The 7,657-nt window shown below is 40.5% G+C and overlaps 1 protein-coding gene across 1 annotated transcript in view; it reads left to right on the top strand.

Moving 5' to 3' along the window:
- The first annotated feature begins 448 nt into the window (after positions 1-448).
- ARHGAP26 (Rho GTPase activating protein 26) overlaps positions 449-7,657 on the top strand; it is a 506,434-nt gene continuing 499,225 nt past the window's right edge. Inside the window, exon 1 of the mRNA XM_054694289.1 lies at positions 449-529. The gene's annotated coding sequence lies outside the window, so the exon portion shown is untranslated. The remainder of the gene's footprint in view (positions 530-7,657) is intronic.

Below are 7,657 nucleotides of genomic sequence, written 5' to 3'. Positions count from 1 at the left end.
TACTAAAGCCTGGATAACTATTAAACTTAATTATTTGGAATTATTATTTAAAGTAATTGTTATTTAAAAAATTATTAAAAATAACAAAAATTGAACACAGTGGTTTGCTGATCCAGTATCTATTTAGCTATTTCCTTCCTAGTTCTTTTTTTTTTTTTTTTTTGTGGGACCCTCGCCAGCGGCCAGGGAACGAACCGGCACTACAGAGGCTGCGGACAGCCTCGCAGCCCAGCGCTCAACCACTGCACCACCAGGGGAGGCCCTTCCTAGTTCATTCTTGACACTGATTTTAATCAAAACTCTGCCATTTCCCCAGGGACTCAGAGGAGGAGTTTTCACCTCTAATTCCAGTGTAGGACCTGGCCAGCTTGTATCTTCTCTTTCCTAAGAGCAATCATTCTTACTCTGGACATTGTCAGGTTTGAATAAAATTCCTGGAACTACTGCAACCATCTTGCTACTGACATAACAAAGACATCAACCCAAAGCAGGGAGCAGAACCAGAGGAACTGCATAGAATCAGCACCTGGTAATATTGTGGATTGATCTTGATCGTCCTCTAAACTTCTTATTATGTAATACAACATATCTGTATTGTTTGTTCTGGTTATCTATTGCTATGGAATAATTACTCTAAAGTGGAGTGGCTTAAAACAGCATCTGTTTTGTAATATTTCACAGTTTTATGGGCCATGAAGTCAGCCAGGGTCGGCTAGTGATTCTCTGTTCCCTGTAGCATTGACTGAGGCAACTCAGTAGTATTCAGCTAGTAAGTGGGCTAGTCTGAAGTGTCCAAGTTGGCTTCCATCATATATGGGGCATCTTGTTGGAGGCCTGGTAATCTCTCCAGCAAGTCCATCTCAAGGTAGTCAAAGTACCTACATAGGGTGCCTGGCTCTGAGAAAATGTCCAAAGAGGTAGGAGGTAGAAGCAGTTAGTCTCTTTCGGCCCAAGCCTGAACTGGAACAGAATCACTCTCTCTATATTCTGTGGGTCAAAGTAGTGACAAAGCCTCATCCCCCACATTCAAGGGAAAATGACATAAAGTCTACCTCTTAATAGGAAAACTATCAGTTTATGTTTCTTTCTAATCTTCCACATTACTTAACTGGAAACAGGTTTTTGGTTATTTCCAGGCAAAATATAATAAATAATGAAGGAAATTCAAGGTTCTCTCAAGCCTGGGAAGGAATTTCTTCCTGTTTCTCTAATAATGGGGTCTGTAAGCTTTTACCACAAAAGGCCAGATAGTAAATAGTTTAGCCTTTACAGACCACATGGTCTCTGTTGCAGCTATTCAACTCTGCCAGTGAGGCATGAAGCCAGCCATAGAAAGTACAAAAATAAGTAAGCAGGGTTGTGTTCTAATAAAGATTTTTAGTCACTGAAATTTTAAGTTCATGTGCTACAATTTTTTTTTTTACCAATTAAAAATTTAATATCCATTCTTAGTTTATGGACTGTGTAAGAAGAAAAAGCAGGTCGGTTTGGTGCCTGGATTGTATCTTACTGACCCCCACTTCAACACATCAAGCTTGCTTCAAGCTCAGGGCCTTTGCATATGCTGACCCTCTGCCCAGAATGTTTTACTCTGAGAGTTCCATGTAGCTTGTACCTTCTCTTTGTTTGGGTTTTAAATTAGATATTATCTCCTCAGAACAGCCTTCTCTGGTCACTCTATCTAAAATAGTTCCCTTAGAAACCAAAGCAAAAATAAACAAACAGGACTACATCAAACTAGAAAGCTTCTGTACAGTAAAAGAAATGATCACTGAATGTTGCACCTTACCAAATGAGAGAAGATATTTATACATTATATATTTGACAAAGAATTAATATCTAAGATCTACAAAGAACTCACATAACTCAATAAAAAGAAAACAAAGAAGCCAATCAAAAAATGGGCAGAAGAGTTTTCCAAAGAAGGCATAAGAATGGCCAATAGGCACATCAAAAAATGCACATCATCACTTACCATCAAAGAAACACGAATCAAAACCACAGTGAGATAGTACCTCATATCTGTGAGAAAGGCCTATATCAAAAAGACCAGAAACAACAAGTACTGACAAGGGCATGGAAAAAAGAACCCTCATGCACTATTAGTGGGAATGTAGAGTTGTCCAACCCATGTGGAGGTTGCTCAAAATAATAAAAATAGATCTATTGTAAGATCCGGCAGTTCCACTCATAGGTATCTGCTCAAAGACTGGAAAAGTATTAATTCAAAGAAATATATGCACTCCTATGTTCATTGCAGTACTATTACAGTACTATTTACAGTACTGGTGGCTCAGTTATCAAGTTATGGAATAATTTGTAAGTGCCCAGGGACAGATAAATGTGAAATGTGGTATATATTCACAATAGAATACTGTTTAGCTATTAAAAAGCTATAAATACAATTCATGTGACAACATGAATGGAACTGGAGGAGCTATGCTAAGTGAAATAAGTTAGGAGGGGAAAGACAAATACCAGACAAGTTCACTCATGGAATATAAAGAAACATAACAAAGAACGTATAAAACTGAACTAATGCAAGCCATAGAAATCTGACTGTAGAATTGAGGCTATAAGAGCAGGAGGGTATGAGGGTGAGAATTAATTAGGAGAGGGACCTCATGGTCTATGGTGGAGTATTATGGGTGCTTTAGTGGTGGGTGAGATAACATACATCTAGAGAGGTATGACCCTATACCTGTAAATTATATGCATGTAAACTATTAGCTCATTAAAAAATGATGTAATTTTAGGGCCTCCCTGGTGGTGCAGCGGTTGAGCGCCGTGCTGTGAAGCTGTCCACAGCTTGTGCAGCGCCGGTTCGATTCCCCGCCGGCCAGGGAGAAACCCACATGGCAGAGCAGACCTCTCCTGTCTCGCCCGCTGATCCTGTCAGCAGTGTCTTTGGTCCATCTGCCTGTTCTGCTCTCCACTCTGTCTCTGGTGAATTCTCTCACCCTCCCGCACTTCTGACCTGTATCCCAGTTCTTGAATAAAAAACAAAACAAACAAACAAAAAAAAACATAATTTTAAAAAGTCCACTTACTCCAAAACACATATCCCTTTACATTTTCTTGATAGCACTTCTTACTGTCTGAAGCTTCATTTATTTACTTGTTTTATGTTTATTTGCTGCCTCTTTTCTACCCTCACGGGCCTATAATCTGAATGAAGCAGGGATTGTGCTTCATTCATTCCTCTGTATATTCCTACCCAGCACAGAGCCTGACATGTAATAGATGCTAAATTAAATAGTTATTGAATTTAAGTTGATTGGTTACCATTCAGTTTTCTGGGCTTTGACAAGAACATAGAAAGCTACTCTATTTTTACTTACTTAAAGAGAGAAAGATAATAAAAGCAGAGAAAGGAGAGCAACTCATCATCTACATTCAAGGGAGTGTCGATCCCTCTGTTATTTCCCTGTGTTTCAGGCAAAAGCTGAAGGCAAAATTCTTCTCCTCTTGTGCAGTTCTGAAGATATATTTCCTTTTTTGGCAAATCTGAATGATTGCCTTACCTGTTTGGTAAGGAGGGAGAATGTCATCATGGTGGCTGGGAAGTGGGATTTGGAAGGTAGATTCCTCTAGACCAGTAAAATAAGATTTCACAGAAATTCCCAATATCCTTGAGGGGAAATGACAATGTCCCAGGTGGCACAGCAACTATATAGAGATGACAAAGTTGAGAATAACATCAGTTGAAACGTCAGGAAGGAGCGGGGGAAAGCAGCAGGTAAGACATTCAGGAAAAGAAGGCTTGAGCTTGAACAGAGTGTTCCATGGTGTTGGGTGGTGGCCAGAGCCCAACAATTTGCGTTGGGATTTCCAAGCCTGGGGACAGAAGTGGCTTCCGTCCAGTCCTGCCTCTAGTTGTTAAAACAAACAGATCACAGGAGAGAAAGAGCCCGCTGTAAGTGAATACAATAAACAGGAAGTGTCCATGGGAAGTGAGACAGCCACTGCTTAGTAGACCTTCGAATTTTGAATTTTGTGAGTTTAGATGAGGAACCAAACTTTGGGGCACAGAGAGAACAAAGTAGAAACCTGGAGTGAGGCTGATACAGAGGTGACAGGAGGCTGACTTGAAAGTGCTGAGCATAATGAGGAATGCATTCACAGGCTAGAAGGGCTAAGGAAGTGACTGATTTTTGACAGTTGATTCCCTGTTAGTGAATAACAGAAAAAATAGAGATGAAATTATGTCTCTCATTTGGACTTTTTGGTTGCAAAAGATGTAAAAGCTAACAAAATGTGGCTAAAAATTGTAAAAGAAACTTGTTGACTAACATAATTGAGATGTGTAGCTGTATGCTAGCTTCAGTATGGCCATCTTGGATCTCAGACAGGGTACTAAAGAGGTAAACTCTTTAGTAGGTAACTACTCGCTTTCTTTTCATTTCTCAGCTCATCCTTCCTCTGCATTAGCTTTATTCTCAGACAGGCTGTTTCCATGATATAGTAACTCACGTCAGCTCCTGGTATATATCAACCCAGCTTCAAAATTCAGCAGAATACTTTTGGCCTGGTTTCTCTGAGAACTCTATATCATTGCTTTTAATTGGGTCAAATGCCCACCCTGGAGCCAGTAAATGGGTTCAGGGCCTTTCCATGTTTTATTGATCAAGTCTGGGTCACATTCCCTCCCTTTGAGGTCCAGTGCAGTTAGCTCCACTGATATCACCTGGATTAGGAGTAGGGAAGAAGTGGTTTCCTGAGAGAAACTCAGGTACCATTACTATAAGTTTGGGGTACGTATGCTGGGTAGGAAACCAAACAACCAAACAAACAAATAAAACCCAAAGAAACTAAAACTCAGATGTCTGCAACAAGCTATTATCACACTCACATGGAATAGGCCAGAAGCCACGCTCTCTCACCAGTGCATATCATACTAGTTAAATGCTGCATTCCAATCTTAGGCATTCAGTTTTCAGACTGACAAGAATAGAAAATAATCATCAGAAATGACAAAAGTTATTCAAAATGCTTTAAAGCAGAAGCCCAGTATAATACAAATTTGGGAACTGAATTTGATAACTAGAGATGCAACTGTTGCCCAAACAATCCTTGGATTACAAGGTGACTCTAGGAACAAAAAAAAAAAGGGTCATTATTTTGGCTCATTGTCTAAAGATATTAATTTTCTACTTAAACATCATTCATGAAGAAATTTTAACATGAAAGAAGGCTCAGATTTTTAAAAGCTCATCTGATACCTGATAATAGATGTGTACTTGGTTCCTATATCTCGCTTACTTTTTTTCCATGACACCAAACCCTTCCAGTCCTTCATCTTTCAGATCACTCCATTTCTGGATCCTTTATCCAACCCCGGAACATTGGTATTTTTCAGAGTTTCGTTGTCTGTCCCCTGCTCCTCTCTTCTTACATTCCCTCACAGGGTGACTCTTTAGTTACAGGTTCCCACAGGTAGTTTTCTTTGTGCCAGCAACTGTGCCCGTCCTGCTGGTGCTTTAGCCCCAGATCATGCACATCCTAATGATATATAGCTCCTTGAAGTCCAGTCCTATCCCTTCAAATTCACACTTACACATTTATAAGGTAGGTACTGGATAAATAGTTCTTGAATACATGGATAAATGAATACTTTTCCCTCAGTTTCAAGTTCAGCATATGAAAATGAAATCTTCCTATCTCATCCTATTCCTACTTGTGCTTGGTAATATCCTCAAGGATAGAAATTTTAAGGTTATCCTTGCCTCCTCCCTCACATTAAGTTCCATTAATTTTTGCTCAATATTTCTTGAGAGCTTGTTTGGAGGTTCTAGCAGGGGAGCGCAGCTACTCGTATACCCTCGACCGAAGACCGGTCCGTCTCTATTCGGGGAAGGCCGTCCTCTTCGACCGAGCGCGCAGCTTCGGGAGGGACGCACATGGAGCGGTGAGGGAGGAAGGGGACACCCGCCTAGCCAGCCAGATCAGCCGAATCAACCCTGGTGATCAATGGGGTGACAGATGTCGCAGCCAGATCGCCCTCACATCCTGCTCAATATTTCTTAAGTTTGCTCCCCTATCTCCTATCTCCACTCCTGTATCACCGACTACTTGGATGCCACAGCCTCCCTACCCACTTGCCTGCCTCAAAGTATGTCCAGTCAGCAGTCACACTTTCCTGTTTCAGTGACTTGCCATTGCCAATGGAATAAAGGTCTCTGTCTCTGTCTGTCTGTCTGTCTGTTCTCTCTCTCTCTCTCGCTCTCTCTCTCTCTGATGTGTATAACATTTTTTGTCCTAAAGTCAACCAGCTACCTTGTATTTCCCCTTTTCCCACCCCTAGAAATTCTGGTCTGTGTGGTTCATGATTTTCTCTGGTTCTCTTTTCCTCTTGTGGCAGCTACAGGGTTAATTCATCTTTCTCTCTACACTTTTAAGGAAAGCCTGAAGCACTGAGCATCTGCCAGATCTGCCCATTTATAAAATCATTCATTCACTCATTCATTCACAATGTGCAAGATACAGCCATGAGCCACATACTACTCCCAGCACCACCCTTTCCAACAGAGAGTTTACATTCTCGTGGGGTGGAGAGACTAGAAGACAGGGAACCTATGTGTGTGTGTGTGGGGTCAGTAAACAAAGTAACTTAAAATCATTATGTATATGCACTGAAAAAAATACTCAGGGGTATAAGATATAGAATAACAAGGGGGCTTATTGGGTGTCTATTTAGAAGCCTCTCTGAAAAGTTAGGTCCTGATGTCTCCAAAATAGCGAGCAAACATTTTTTTCTTTTTAGAGTCTTGACTTGAACCTGTGTGCCTAGTTCCTGGAAACAGGCTTTTGGTTTCCTCCTGGCTTACTAGAACAATGGAGGAAATCTGCTTCCAGTTCTGACTTCATGTGAATACCCACTCTTATAAAATTACTCTAAAAAATCAGCTCTCATATTTTATCTAACATCTGTCAGAGGAAACAGAAGATTATGCAAATGGAATATACATCAAGGTTCATCTTCCAGGGTCTCCCTGGTGGCACAAGGGGTTAAGACACAACCTATGAAGCTATGAAGGTATCTCCCGGCCAGCCAGGGAGCTACCCACATGGTGCAACAGACCTCTCCTGCCTCGCCCACTGCTCTCCTCAGCAGTGTATTTCAGTTAGTCTGCCTGTTCTGTTCCCCACTCTGTCTCTAGTGAATCCTCTTACCCCCCCAACAACTCTGGCCTGAACCCCAGTTCTTATATGCATAAATAAATAAATCTTTTTTTTTTTAAAGGTTCATCTTCCAGTAACACAGTTAGTTACCATTTAGCTTGCTTACCTTTCTTTCTTTCTTTCTTTCTTTCTTTCTTTCTTTCTTTCTTCTTTCTTTTTCTTTCTTTCTCTTTTTTTCTTTCTTTCTTTCTTTCTTCTTTCTTTTCTTTTCTTTCTTTCTCTCTCTCTCTCTCTCTCTCTCTCTCTCTCTCTCTCTTTCTCTCTCTTTCTTCTGTTAATTATAGGACAGATGTTGGTCTAAGTAAGTGTTTTAGTATATACTAACATTTAATCTTCACAACATTCCTGTGAGGTAGGGACTGTTATCGTCCTCATTATACACTTGAAAAACCTGAAGTTTGGAGAGATTAACTATCCAAGGTCACACAGCTAGCAGGTGGAGAGCTGTGGTTAAAATCCATGTTTATCTAATGGT

This window comes from Talpa occidentalis, unplaced genomic scaffold (assembly GCF_014898055.3).
Source record: "Talpa occidentalis isolate TD23 unplaced genomic scaffold, MPIMG_talOcc4v2.1 talOcc4.13, whole genome shotgun sequence".
Lineage (NCBI taxonomy): Eukaryota > Metazoa > Chordata > Mammalia > Eulipotyphla > Talpidae > Talpa > Talpa occidentalis.
This window is presented reverse-complemented; position numbering and strand designations above follow the sequence as displayed.